Source organism: Triticum aestivum, chromosome 1B (genome assembly GCF_018294505.1).
Source record: "Triticum aestivum cultivar Chinese Spring chromosome 1B, IWGSC CS RefSeq v2.1, whole genome shotgun sequence".
NCBI classification, from domain to species: Eukaryota; Viridiplantae; Streptophyta; class Magnoliopsida; order Poales; family Poaceae; genus Triticum; species Triticum aestivum.
In genome coordinates, this window is record NC_057795.1 from 11,009,919 (window position 1) to 11,025,368 (window position 15,450).

General features: G+C 46.6%; 1 pseudogene; it reads left to right on the forward strand.

Moving 5' to 3' along the window:
• Positions 1-7,773: 7,773 nt before the first annotated feature.
• LOC123084268 (anthocyanidin 3-O-glucosyltransferase-like) lies at positions 7,774-15,181 on the forward strand (annotated as a pseudogene).
• The last annotated feature ends 269 nt before the right edge of the window (positions 15,182-15,450 follow it).

Below are 15,450 nucleotides of genomic sequence, written 5' to 3' on the forward strand. Positions count from 1 at the left end.
TCTGTTACACCGGCACTTCATTTTTTAAACTTATGACAACTCCAGACTTTTTTGCGTTCAGTACGCACCATTCTAAGCCACGTCATCAATTTTCAACCCTTTCTGACATCATTTGCTCCCCTAGCACGAACTGGTACTAAAGAGGTTGTGGCAGGGCTAAAAAGATAAAAACTATATAAAAAATTACTCAAAAATAAATAGAAGAAATTAAATAATGCAGAAAAGAAAAAATTATATAAAGCAAAAATACTCACAAAGAAACTAAATACAGCAAAAAAAACTACTCAGAAATAAATAGAAGAAACAAATAAAGCAGAAAAGAAAAAACTATATAAAAAATTACTCAAAAATAAATAGAAGAAAATAAATAATGCAGAAAAGAAAAAAATTATATAAAGCAAAAATATTCACAAAGAAACTAAGTACAACAAAAAAACTACTCATAAATAAATAGAAGAAAACAAATAAAGTAGAAAAGAAAAAAGTATATAAAAAATTACTCAAAAATAAATACAAGAAAATAAATAATGCAGAAAAGAAAAAAATATAAAAAAAATTTAGAGCGCTGCCCGGTGGGCCTGCCAGACCTAGGGTGTGCAAATTCAGACCCAGAAGGGCCAACAGGCTCACAGGGCAGCGCGCCGGAGTTAGGCCCAGAAGCCTGCTATATAGAGGAGTTCGAAAGGGTAGACGCGACTGGATTTATAAATCAGTGCGGCTGCCCTTCGCTCGGCGAGGTGGGACTAAAAAAAGCGCATCGCGGGTGGCAGCGCACGGCCTTTAGTACCGGTTGGTGGCTCCAACCGGTACTAATGGTTGTCCTTTAGTACTGGTTGGTGGCTCCAACCAGTACTAAAGGCCCTCGTTTCCCGCCGCTTGGCCTGGCCAAAATTGGCCTTTAGTACCGGTTGGTGGCTCCAACCGGTACTAAAGGCCCCTCCTATAAATACTGCACTTACGAAAAATCAGTTCCATCGTCGACCACTTCTCCACTTTTCTTCTCGCGCTATCGCCGACGCCGACGCCGCCGCGCCGCCGTGCTGTCGCCCCCGCCACCCTCGATCGCCGCCCCCGCCGCACGTACGTCGTCACCATCCCCGCCGTGCCCTCACCGCCCCCGCCGCCCGTCGTCGCCGTCCCCGTCGTCGCCACGCGCCCCCGCCGCCCGTCCTCGTCGCCGCCCCCGCCGCCCGTCGTTGCCGCCCTCGCCGCCCCCGCCGCCCGTCGTCGCCACCCCCGCCGCCCGTACACCCGCTTGTCGTACCCACACACACACATACACACACACACATATACACACATACATACACACACAAACACATACACACACACACGCATACACACACACATACACACACACACATACACACACACATACTACACACACACATATTTTTTATTTGTTTTCTGTTTACTATTTGTTTTACTTATTTTCTGTTTTTAGTAAGAAAATTTAGGTATATGATATTATCTGAACTAGTTGAATTAATATAACTAGTTTATTTTTAGTAAATGCTTATTTGAACTAGTTGAATTAATAAAACTAGTTTATTGTTAGTAAGAAAATTTAGGTATATGAGATTATTTGAACTAGTTGAATTAATATAACTAGTTTATTTTAAGTAAGAAAATTTAGGTATATGAGATTATTTGGACTAGTTGAATAAATATAACTAGTTTATTTTTAGTAAGAAAATTTAGGTATATGAGATTATTTGAACTAGTTGAATTAATAGAACTAGTTTATTTTTAGTAAGAAAATTTAGGTATATGAGATTATTTGAACTAGTTGAATTAATATAACTAGTTTATTTTTAGTAAGAAAATTTAGGTATATGAGATTATTTGAACTAGTTGAATTAATAGAACTAGTTTATTTTTAGTAAGAAAATTTAGGTATATGAGATTATTTGTACTAGTTGAATTAATAGAACTAGTTTATTTTTAGTAAATGCTTAGTTGAATTAGTTGAATTAATTGAATTAGTAAGTGTTTAATGTTTCGCCTATATGAACATATATAGGAAATGTCGTACGATGACGGAAAAAAATTCATTATGTGCGAATACCGTGAAGACCAGCACGGCCTGTGCGACAGAAATTTCCTTTTTGATGATAGGCGATTCAGCACCAAGCTGGATGAGACCTTCGAATTCGATACAGTAAGTCACAACGACAAGTCTGTTTTTGTACTTAAGCATGACTTATATATGCTTCATTTTCCTGACTTATAATTTTTAATTTTCACTATTCTACTAGCGCATCCTCTGCCATGCAAGAATTTTTGTCTTGGATAAGATAGGTTTCAATGATATGGAAACTATGGAGGTAAAGAGAGTTTATCTGAAAAATAAGCATGGTTATACTTTCAACGTCAAAGTATACAATGCAAAGACGTACACCTATTTTGAATGCAAAACTTGGCAAGCACTATGCAAGGCTTATGCATTCGAGCCTGATATGGTTATCACCTTTGATATTCGTCCGGAAGATGATATTGAAGGTAATAGAGACATATGGGTCGATGTGCAGACGCCTCCAGTTCTACCATTATGTGAGTTCTTCTCAACTATATTTTTGCTTTTGATATTGCTTATTCAAAAATAATTGACAACTAATTTTTATTGACAGCTTATTTCCATTCAAGTAAACATGTTCGCCGCTTGGTAGACAGAACCTACTACTGTCCCGGAGCTGAACTAAACTGCGAGGAGATAAGTCATTATGTTTCATGGCTTGAGGATCTTCATACTGTCAAGACAAATTTTCTTCCTGGACTTAGAAATGTTAGTACTCAAAACGTGCGACCAATAGTGATCGTATTGAACTACGGTCACACCTATTTAGGAATGATGGTAAGATTTTTACTATTTGTCCTCATTGCATCTTTTGTATACATAATTTTTTTTCTAAACTTTCATTGCTAAGTATATTAATTAATTAAGTACTATACGATGACAGTTGTGCCTCAGGGGATCGAGACTAAAGGTCGCATGTCAATTGTTAGCTTACGGCCAAGATATCCTGCATTGCACATGAGTGCATTCAGAATTTCTAGAAGCAATGAATGCTTAATAGTGAAAGATTGGAGGAAAATTATTAACGATCGCAGAGAAGTACTAGGGGGCAGCAATGAGAAGCGCAGCCCACGATTAGGAGACAGGTTCATCTGCATGCTCCAGTATGATGAATCAGGATAGCTATACATGTTCTATGCTATTTTACCTGAGAGAGAGCAACATGAGTGATTTAGCTAGTTCATGCTCTTAGTACTTGTCCTTTCATGTCCGTGTTCTTTGTTCTGAACTTAATCTCAAAGAGTGATTTGCTTTTGTGGTGTTATATATGAACGCTTATAATATCATGACAATCATGGTGAACTCGATGATATTTTTGCTTCTGGTACAAGTGAATGTTTCTTCTTTAAGCTAGTATTGGTGGTGAATAGATAGCGGTAATGACTATGATGATTAAATAGTGATAATGACGACTACGATGATTTTTAGCTAGCTAGCTAGAGTATATATATACTCATGTTGATGATATGATGCAAGAGTTTTTATATTAATATGATGATATGATGATGAGTTATTATATCATTTAATGAAAGAAACCGTATATTAGTTTCAGCTGGATGGATCCTACCTAAGTAATCAAGTATATATGTCATATCCATATATATTATACTTCATCACCTAATTAGGTGATCAAGTATAATATGGATATGGATTTAACAACTCATTATAATGTAAAACAATCACTAAATTAAATTGAAAACACAAAATAAAAATTAAAATTAAAAAAATAAACATTTAGTACCGGTTGGTGTTACCAACCAGTACTAAAGCCCTACGCGCACCCGGGCCTGGCTCGTGCCACGTGTTTGCACTTTAGCGTCGGTTCGTGACGAACCGGTACTAAAGGGGGGGGGGCTTTAGTCCCCACTCTTTAGTGCTGGTTGGCGAACCGGCACTAAAGGCCGTCACGAACCGGCACTAAAGGCCGGTTCTGCACTAGTGAATCTCCTTCGAAGTATCAGGGTTTCATACGGAAACTCATCTGTTTCAAAGGGATTTCATTTTTTTGAACTTATTTGAACCCCCTTATTTTTCTTTATTCAAAATGCACCATTCAAAGCCACATCATCAATTTACAACCCTTTCTGACTTCATTTGTTATTTTTCATGCATTTACTGATTATTTTGACCTATAAGACCATGAAATTGAAAAGCATTTGAAATGAACTCTGAAAAGGTTCCAAGTTGGCATGGTATCATCATTTCACCCACATAGCATGTGCAAGAAAGTAGAGAGGCTTACGGCAAAAACTGGATGCACTTCGTGTACAAAACAGACAATCTCCTTCGAAGTATCAGAGTTTCATACGGAAACTCGTCTGTTACAAAGGGATTTCATTTCTTTTGAACTTATTTGAACCCCCCTTGTTTTTCTGTGTTCAAAATGCACCATTCAAAGCCACATCATCAATTTACAATCCTTTCTGACTTCATTTGTTATTTTTCATGCATTTACTAATTATTTTGAGCTATAAGACCATGAAATTGAAAAGCATTTGAAATGAACTCTAAAAAAGTTCCAAGTTGGCATGGTATCATCATTTCACCCACATAGCATGTGCAAGAAAGTAGAGAGGCTTACAGCAAAAACTGGATGCACTTGGTGTACAAAACGGACAATCTCTTTCGAAGTATCAGGGTTTCATACGGAAACTCGTCTGTTACAAAGGGATTTCAATTTTTTTGAACTTATTTGAACTTCCTTGTTTTTTTGTGTTCAAAATGCACCATTCAAAGCTGTAAGACCATGAAGTTGAAAATCATTTGAAATGAACTTTGAAACCAAAGTACATACATAGTTCTCCAGAGCATTAAAACCAAAGTACATGCATAGTTCTCAGTGAACAACATATAGCTCTCCAGAGCATCTAATTAAACCATACATTCAAATTATGTAAAACATTTCAATGCAAAAACAAATGTGATCATAACGGCAACCAAGGTAACAATTGATCCAACTGCATAATGTTACCAAGCCTCGGTATGAATGGCATATTTTCTAATATTTTTAATCTTCAACCGCATTGCATCCATCTTGATCTTGTGATCACCGACGACATCCGCAACATGCAACTCCAATATCATCTTCTCCTCCTCAATATTTCTTATTTTTTCATTCAAGTAATTGTTTCTTCTTCAACTAAATTTAACCTCTCGACAATAGGGTCGGTTGGAATTTCCGGTTTAACAACCTCCTAGATAAATAAAATCTATGTCACATTGGTCGGCATAATTGTCATAAACAATAAATGAACCAAATAGTTACAAAAATATAATATATACCACATCCGAATCATAGACAGGACGAGGGCCGATGGGGGCGGATACCAAAACCATCGCACTATATAATAACAAGGAATAATAAAAGTAAGAAAATTAGACAAGTATCTATCTGAAGTCAGAATTTATTTTCTTTCAGAAAGAAGATAAGAACAAGAGGCTCACCACGGTGGTGCGGCGACAAGATCGGCGCGGACGATCGACGACGGTGAAGACGGGGCGGGGACGGGCCATGACGGACCGCTAAATCTAGACAAATCTCGTTGAAAATGGAGCTCGGAGGTCGAGTTTCGAGAGGAGGAAGCTTAACTAGTGTGGCTCGGGCATTTCATCGAGCACCTCATGTGCATCGGAGGTGAACTAGAGCACCCAAATGCCCTCCCCTCGCCGGCTTGACAAAACAGAGCACTCTGGAGTGCTCTGCCGCGGCGGTGGGTATATGTAGGCAAGTTATTTGTCCCGGTTCGTGGCATGAACCGGGACTAAAGCCACCCCTTCTGTCCCGGTTCAAGCCACGAACCGGGACCAATGGTTGTGGGCCGGCAGCGAGGACCATTGGTCCCGGTTCGTGGCTCGAACCGGGACAAACGGTTCCACACGAACCGGGAACAATGCCCACGAGGCCCCGGTCGGCCCCCTGGGTTCACGAACCGGGTCTAATACCCCCCATTGGTCCGAGCGGTAGCCCTGTTTTCTACTAGTGTGAAGGCAAGAAAGGAAGCGAACGAGGTGAGGAAGATGGCAAGGAACCAAGATGCGGCGGAGGAGAGGAGGTTGGTGGCCAAGGAGAGGAAGGTGGCATTGGAGGAGAAGAAGGTGGCCATGGAAGAGCAAACTAGGTTGTTTGAATGGGAGAAGTGCTTGTTCTTCATGGACACATCTACCCCCAATGAGGCGCAAAAGGAGTACGTCAATCTTGCCCGTGAAGAATTCTTGCTCCACAAAAGAGCCATGATTCGTGGTGGCATGGGAGGCATGGGTGGCGGTGGCATGGGCGACATGGGTGGCGGTTGCATTGCCGGCATGGGTGGCGGTGGCATTGGCGGCATGGGAGGCATCGATGGCTTCGGAGGTGGCACATGCGGCATGGGTGCCATGGGTGGCTTTGGAGCTACCATGGAGACCATGGGAGGCATGGGTGGCTTCGGAGTATCTCCGGGCGGTATGGGAAGCATGGGAGGCATGGGAGCACCTCCGGGGCATGTCTTCCATTGTGCCTCACACACCTTCACATGATGCCGTTGAAGATTTTGCCAACACCTTTCGAGCTCCACATGATGATGTGGCAAGCGACAATGAAGAGGATGAGGAAGAATCGTCTTCGGATGAAGAATCGGAGGAAGAGGAAGAGGAAGATGAAGACTAGGACGATGCTGGATTGTTAATGGGCCATTCGTTGGTGTGAACTTTTGTGTGATGATTGGTTCGGATTTTGAACTTGGTTGGATGATGTTGTGGGATTAATTTAAACTTGTGGGCATGAACTTTTATGTCATGAACTTGTTTGGGTGATTTAAATTATGTCATGTCTTTGTTTTGATGTTTGAAATATCATCTCGTGTCCAAAATGCAACATATGGCAAGCGCCGGCTGCTGCGCACTGCTTTTGTAGCACCCCTGCTGGAGCTACTCGCGCACGCTATATTTGCAGCGGCAGCAACCGCTCCTCGCCGCACCAAAACAGGCGATCGGCGCGCTGTAAACGCTCTTTTAGCGTGCCACGTGTTGGGCGGCTGTTGCAGATGCTCTTACAAAGCTTAAATCTTTAAAAAAAATGAGAGCACACATTCATCAGCCTGAATGTTTGTTTGTAAATATTCAGTCGACTTTCTGCGCCGTTCAGTTGGCATCCAAGGCAGACCCAAACCCGGTTTTCCAGCATAAAACAATAGGAATGTAGCTGTGATGACGGGCTGGCAGAGAGAAGTGCATGGATGAACCCGGTTACATATGAACCCATTTTGAAAAATACATTTTGAAACGGCAAAAAATTCTGAAAAAAGATGCGTGCGGACATCTCCATTCTACGTGTGTGCAGAAAGTTCGACAGAAAAACAACCTTTTTGTAGCCTGTGCAAAAAAGACTAAATTTTGTGTCGTGAAACCCTATTTAGAAGCAGTAAAATTTGTTTTTTTACTGAGAGAAAACAAAAATAATTTTTTACATAAAACTTTGTGTCGTGGACATACCTTTGCAAACATGTATGCATAATTTATTTTTAGAATTTTTAAACATTACAAAACGCGTAAAAAGTACATTTTTGAAAAGCGGGTGCAGATGCCGCCGTGTACAGATCGTCCACTCTCGCCTGGCCGAGGCCTATATAATGAGAGAGAAAGGGATGCTCAGAGAGACGTACTTAGCGGTTAATTAATCTTTGGCATTACGGCGGTGCTGCACTGAGACTGAGTACACCATGGCGGCGGTGCCGCACGTCGTGGTGGTCGCCTTCCCCTTCGCCTCCCATGCCGTGAAGCTGTTCCGCAATGCGCGCGCCCTCGCGGCAGCGGCGCCGGCTGCCACCTTCTCCTTCCTCTGCACCGCCGCGCAGCTACAGGAGCAGCAGAGGCAGAATACGCTCCTGGGGAACCTGCGCTTCGTGGAGGTCCCGGACGGCTTGTCACCGAGCTCGGAATCGGATGGCGCCGCTGCAGCGCCGCCGCCGCACCCTAAGATTCGTCTGAAGCTCTTCATGGAGGCTGCTGCGGCTGGCGGGTTGAGGGAGGCTCTAGAGACGGCTCCCATTCCGTGGCGCGAGGGTAACCTGCGTCGTCGGGGACTCGTTCATGTGGATGGCCGCCAAGGCGGCCGCCGAGGTGGAGGCTCCATGGGTGGCCGTCTGGACCGGCGGCCCCAGCGCTCTCCTGGCGCACCTCCGCGCTGACGCGCTGCGCGACGACATCGGCGATAAAGGTACGCACTGGATGGCACGATGGATTATGAGCTCGAAAATGTGTTGTAGCTCCCGGTGGTCCCGACCCCCTCTTATCCTACCGTCTAGGACTGTTGAGATTCGTGCTGCGTTATGTCCAGCCGCAGAACATTTGCAGCTGCTGCATGCTTATCTAGACCATTTGACTGTTTTAATTATATGGTAGGCAGCAGGTTATAGGGGTATGCATGCGCTCTGTGTTTCCCCACATTCCAATTCTGTCTCTCTCATTAAAATTTCTGACATAGGGTGCACACAACAGTCTTTCTGACATAGGTTGTTTCTCCTCACTGTTTCTCACATGCATGGGCAAGCACATCCCAGTCTCTCTCGAGTCTCTCACAAGTTCTCTCTCACTAAAAATATTAGAGAAAAAACTCTCTCTCAGTCACACTAATATTGCCCGGTAGTCATATGTGGAGGCATGAACAGTATACATGGCACTGTTCAACTACAGGATGCACTACCTCTCTCTCGTCCGAGGCTGACTTTTCCATGTGCATGTGCTACACGCGCTGTAGAGGGACAGAGATTGAACAGTGACATGTGATGTGCTGCGTTGGTTACTTTTCGTGTTTTCGAATCACGGGTTAGACAGCGACCACGCAAAGTGGTTGGGAATCTGTACTGTTCACGTAGGCCTGCTAAACAAACTGAGCAAACTGACGGTCAAAGACCTGGCACATATCTCGGTGAGGAAGGTACAACATGGGCGGCTAGGATAACCGGGAGTCTAGACTCCCGGGTGCTGAAAAGCCAATCTCTTATGAGCTTAGGTGTGTAGCTGAATGCTCGAAACAATGGAACTTGCAGCGGCGAGCCGAGCAGACGAGCTGCTAACCTCGCACCCGGGCCTCGGAAGCTACCGCGTTCGGGACCTCCCGAACGGCATTGTTTCCGGCGACATGAAGTCGCCGATCGTCTCCTTGTTCCATGATTCCATTGCATAGCTGAGCACCTTCCCCGCGCCGCCACCGACGTCGCGTTCAACACCTTCCCCGGTCTCCTCCCCGATGACCTCACCGCCGCGCTCGCCGCAGAGCTCCCCGAGTGCCTCCCCGTCGGTCCGTTCCATCTTCTCCCATTCCCCGGCAACCACGTCGACGACGTCGACACCTCCACCGACCCCTACGGATGCCTCGACTGGCTCGACGGCCACCCCACACGCGCCGTCGCTTACGCCAGCTTCGGCACGGTCGTCACCGCCATGGCAGGAAACCCGGAGGAGCTGCGCGAACTGAGCGAGCTCGCAGCCGGGCTGGAGGCCTCCGGCGCGCTGTTCCTCTGGTGCTGCCCATGGAGTCCTGGCTGCAGCTACCGCTCGGGTTCCTGGACCTCGAGCGCGGCAAGGTGGTGCCGTGGGCGCCGCAGGCCACCGTGCTACGCCACACGTCGGTTGGCGCCTTCGTCACGCACGCGGGGTGGGCCTCGGTGCTGGAGGGCATGTCCGCCGGCGTGCCCATGGCGTGCCGCCCCTTCTTCACCGACCAGAAGATGAACGCGCAGCTGGTGGCGCGCGTCTGGGCTTTCTGTTAAACATTGTACATACGGTATAACTATAAACCGTATATGCGTATAGGCGTGGCGTGTGCGTGTAGTTGTTGCAACAATAGATTGGGCTGTTGGGATTGCATCTTATCTAGATTATGTCTTGGAGATCAATCCACAGCCCAACAACCTGTATATCTCGCGGCACCTCGCCTATATTAACATGTATGCGTCCCTGCTCATTGCATACGCTTCAGCCTCATCTTTCTACATGGTATATAGAGCCTCTCTCTTCCAACGCATCTAGTTATGTCATCTTCCTCCTCCTCTGTCGCCATGGCCTCCCCTTCCCTCGCAGCACTCGGCCACACCATCACCGAGAAGCTCACCAGGGAGAACTTCCTGGTGTGGAAGGCGCAAGTCCTGCCGCATATCAAAGCGGCAGGATGATGGGCTACGTCGACGGCTCAATCAAGGAGCTAGCCGCCACCCTCGTCTCTGAGAAGGATCTCGGGAAGGGGAAGAAGGAGATCGTCACCACGCCAAACCCGGAGTATGCCATCTGGGTCACGCAGGATCAACAGGTGCTCACGTTCCTGATTGCCTCTCTCTCTCGCGACGTTCTCATGCAAGTCTCCAACCACACTACCGCTGTTAGTATTTGGCAAGCTCTGTTCCAGAGTTTTTCATCGCAGTCCAGGGCGCGTACCATCCAGCTCCGCTCCGCCCTGGGTAACACGCGCAAGGGAGATCTTCCGGCTGCAGCATACTTCATCAAGATGAAGGGCATCGCCGATGAGCTCGCCACCGCTGGGAAGCCCCTTGGGGATGACGACCTCATCGACCAAATCCTCCAAGGTCTGGTGCACGAACCAGATTACAATGGCTTCTTCTCTGCCATCTCCACACGCACTGCCATGGACCAACAGGTTGGGCTCACGGAGCTCTTCTCGTTGCTCCTGGCGGCTGAAGCCCGCATCACCGCCCAACAGGCGGCCTTCTCCCCCACCACTCTGCCAACCTTGCATCTCGTGGTGGTGGCCGCGGCGGCAGTCGAGGTGGCGGCGGACAGGGCGGCTACAACAACAACGGCGGCTACAACAACAACCCTAGCAGCGGTCACGGCGGTCGCGGCAGTGGTGACCGTGGTGACTATGGTGATCGCGAGAGATGCCAGATCTGCAAAGAAGAAGGGCACGGTGCGTGGCGCTGCCGAAAGCGCTATGACAAGGGCTACAATAACAATGTCCGCAACCCCGCAGGAGGCGGTGGTGGCGGAAACGGTGGTGGCAGAGGCAATGGCGGCGGAGGTGGCGGCGGTGGCAATGGTGGCCAACACCGCATTGCCAACGCGGCTCATTCATACGGTGTAGATACCAATTGGTATCTCGACACTGGTGCGACTGACCACCTCACCGGCGACCTAGAAAAACTGGCTGTTCGGGATCGCTACACCGGCAATGAACGAATCCACACTGCTAGTGGACAAGGTATGGGTATTGCACACATTGGCCACTCAGTTTTATCTACTCCCTCCGGATCCTTGCAACTAAATAATATCCTTCATGTTCCTAACTCTGAGCAAAGCCTACTTTCTGCATATCAACTCATGAAGGATAATAACGTGTTTATTGAACTTCATCCTGAAACTTTTTCTGTCAAGGATCAGGATACCCGACCATACTTCAAAACAAGAGTAGATGGCGGCTGTTTCCGGTCACCGGGCGGCACAGTGCTCCTCAACGGCAAGCACTTGGGGCGATCAAACCATCTACATCCCGGTGGCACAAGCGTCTAGGGCATCCCTCCCTTCCAGTTGTTCAGAAAATTGTTCGAGATTTTAATCTTCCCGTGTCCAATAAACAAGATCACCTCTTCGTATGTGATGCATGTCAGATGGCCAAAAGCCATCAACTACCTTATCCTCGCTCAGTTAGTGAATCCAAAGCTCCTTTAGAGCTAATTTTCTCAGATGTTTGGGGTCCTGGACCCATCTCTGTAGGCAGGCAAAAATACAATGTCAGTTTTATCGATGATTTCAGCAAGTTTAGTTGGATATATTTGCTCAAAAATAAATCTGACATGTTTGAGAAATTTCATCTTTTTCAAGCCCATGTTGAACGCCTATTTAATCGCAAAATTATTGCCATGCAAACAGATTGGGGTGGTGAGTACCAAAGTCTAAATTCTTTCTTTCAGCGCATTGGCGTCACTCACCACGTCTCTTGTCCTCATGCACACCTGCAGAACGGATCCGCTGAGCGAAAACATCGTCACATAGTAGAAGTTGGCCTCTCCCTTTTGGCACATGCGTTCATGCCCTTAAAGTTTTGGGATGAAGCTTTTCTAACGGCCGTGTATCTCATTAATCGTATCCCTAGCCGAGTCATCAAAAACCAAACTCCACTAGAACGTCTCTTTGGTACCAAACCCAATTATAGTTTCCTTCGCATGTTTGGCTGTGCCGTGTGGCCAAACCTACGTCCTTTCAACAAACACAAACTTGAGTTCCGTTCCAAGCAGTGTGTTTTCTTGGGTTATAGTACTCTTCACAAGGGATATAAATGTCTAGACATCTCTTCTGGCCGAGTGTATATTTCTCGCGATGTCGTCTTTGACGAACAAGTTTTCTCCTTTGCTAGTCTTCATCCTAATGCCAGTTCACAACTTCGCAAAGAGCTTGTTTTGTTGCCTTCACATCTCCTACCACCATCCATGTTTATTCCCGGGGGAGGTGATGATGCTGCTGGTCATGTGTCAATAGCTAATACTCTTGATGAGGGGTCTGCTGATGATGTGCAGGAATCAGGACCGGTCAACCATGAAGAAATTGGTGAAAATAACCATGCTTTTATGCAGCAATCAGAAAACTCCACAGAAGATCCAGGCGCCCGCTCCGATGCTGATCCTGGCGGGCGAATCCTCTCGGGATCCGGCGCTGCCGCGGTGTCAGGCGAATCCCCCTCGGGATCGCAGCCAGCAGGCGGGACAGGCGGGACAGGCGGTCGGCTAGGTGGGCCTGCTGCTTCCCTGTCCCCCGGTCGGGCCACTCCCGCCTCGGTGTGGGCCGGGACCCCCTCTTCTGTGGACGTGCACAGCCCACATGGTCATCCCGGTTCAGAGCGCGCTGGCCTTGGCGGGGCGGGTCCTTCACAGCCGCAGCCGCGTGACGGGTCGCTGTCAGGCCCTGCGCCCAGATCTCCACAGGAGTTCCACCTCGGATCCGGTGCGGGATCCCGTGCGGCAGACTCTGGATCCTCTGCGCCTGGTGCATCCATCTCCGACTCTGCTGTTTCTGCACCAACAAACAGGCTACAAGTGTGGCCTGATCAGCCAGCACCGCCTCCTCCTACGCGTACACATACCAGGTCCCAAAGTGGCATTGCAAAACCCAAAGTTTATAAAGATGGTTGTGTTCGGTGGGTTTTTTTTGTGCTGCGGGTGAACCGAGAACTTTACAGGATGCTCTTGGTGATCCAAAGTGGAAGAAGGCAATGGACGAGGAGTATTATGCTCTTATGGACAATAAAACATGGCGTCTTGTTCCACCTATCAAAGGGAGAAATATGATTGACTGCAAGTGGGTGTACAAGATCAAAAGGAAGTCCGATGGCACTATTGACAGGTACAAGGCTCGGTTAGTTGCCAAAGGCTTCAAGCAAAGGTACGGTGTGGACTATGAAGACACCTTCAAGCAAAGGTACCGCTTAGTTCTTTCCATTGCAATCTCTCGGAATTGGTGCATGCGTCAACTAGATGTGAAGAACACGTTTTTGCATGGTGTTCTGGAAGAGGAAGTTTTCATGAGGCGCCCCCCTGGGTATGAGAACTCAGTCTTACCACGACACGTCTGCAAGCTTGACAAAGCCCTCTATGGTCTAAAACAAGCACCAAGAGCCTGGTATTATCGTTTGTACTCCAAACTTCGGTCTCTTGGCTTTCTTGCTTCTAAGGGAGATACCTCATTGTTTTTCTATCATAAGCATGGAGTCACTATTTTTATGCTGATATATGTTGATGATATTATTGTTACAAGCTCTTCACCAAAAGCAATTGTAGCTCTTCTCAAGGATCTGAGTATGGATTTTGCACTTAAGGATTTGGGTGCTCTGCATTTCTTTCTTGGTATTGAGGTGAAAAATATTGCACGTGGAATTCTTCTGTCACAAGAAAAATATGTGCAAGAGATCCTTCAGCGGATGGGCATGAGTGGAAGCAAACCCTCACCTACACCCCTGTCTACCTCAGAGAAGTTATCTCTTCACGATGGAGCTATTCTCACAGCCGAAGATTCCACCAAGTACAGGAGCATCGTGGGAGCACTTCAGTACCTAACCTTGACGCGGACAGACATTGCATATGCTGTTAACAAGGTTTGTCAGTTTTTGCATGCTCCTACTACTGTTCATTGGACTGCAGTAAAGCAGATACTCAGGTATCTTCAAGGAACACAGAGTCATGGGCTTAAGCTTTGCAAGACAGATTCCATGCTTGTTAGTGCGTTCTCTGATGCAGATTGGGCAGGCTGTCCTGACGACAGGAGATCTACATGAGGCTTTGCAGTTTTTCTTGGAGGTAACCTGGTTTCATGGAGTGCTCGTAAGCAGGCTACTGTCTCTAGGTCCAGCACAGAAGCTGATTACAAGGCCCTAGCTAATGCCACTGCTGAAGTGATTTGGGTCCAAAACATGTTGACAGAGTTGGGTGTTTCTCATCCCAAGGCAGCGTCACTATGGTGTGACAATTTGGGTGCTACATATCTATCTGCCAACTCTGTTTTCCATGCTAGGATGAAGCATATTGAGATAGACTATCACTTTGTTCGGGAACGAGTAGCCAACAAGTTGTTGAATGTTCACTTTGTTCATACTGGTGATCAAGTTGCAGATGGGTTTACCAAACCTCTTTCCTTGAGGCAGCTGGAGGCATTTCGACGCAATCTCAACTTAGATAATTTGTGATTGAGGGGGAGTGTTAAACATTGTACATACGATATAACTATAAACCGTATATGCATATAGGCGTGGCGTGTGCGTGTAGTTGTTGTAACAATAGATTGGGCTGTTGAGATTGCATCTTATCTAGATTAGGTCTTGGAGATCAATCCACAGCCCAACAACCTGTATATCTCGCGGCACCTCGCCTATATTAACATGTATGCGTCCCTGCTTATTGCATACGCTTCAGCCTCATCTTTCTACACTTTCGGCGTGGTCTTGGAGGAGCCCATGACGTGCGAGGCCGTGGCGGCGGCAGTACCGTCGCTCCTCACCGGGGATCAAGGCATCCGGAGGTGGGAAAGATGCAAGAGATGAGGGGCATGGCGGCCAATGCGTTCGCCGCCGATGGGGGTAGCAGGAAGAAATTAGATAAGCCTGTCAAGATAGTGTGTGCAGAACTGTGATCTGCCAAGCGAGGCTATGGTTCAGCATTGTCGTCTCTTCATCAGTTCCCTCTGTAAGCCCAACGCTGCTTAGTTCCTTGCTCACTGGAGCGTCTCCGAGGAACTTTGACAAACCAGGAAGACAAGCTGCATTACCTAATAAATGAAGTTTTGCATGACACTATACATATGGTACTACCCACTATGATGGTAGTAATATAGTCTAGGGTAGCATGTATGTTACTAGTGTAAATTACTTTCCACTGTGACTAGTCTTATTTGGCATCTGG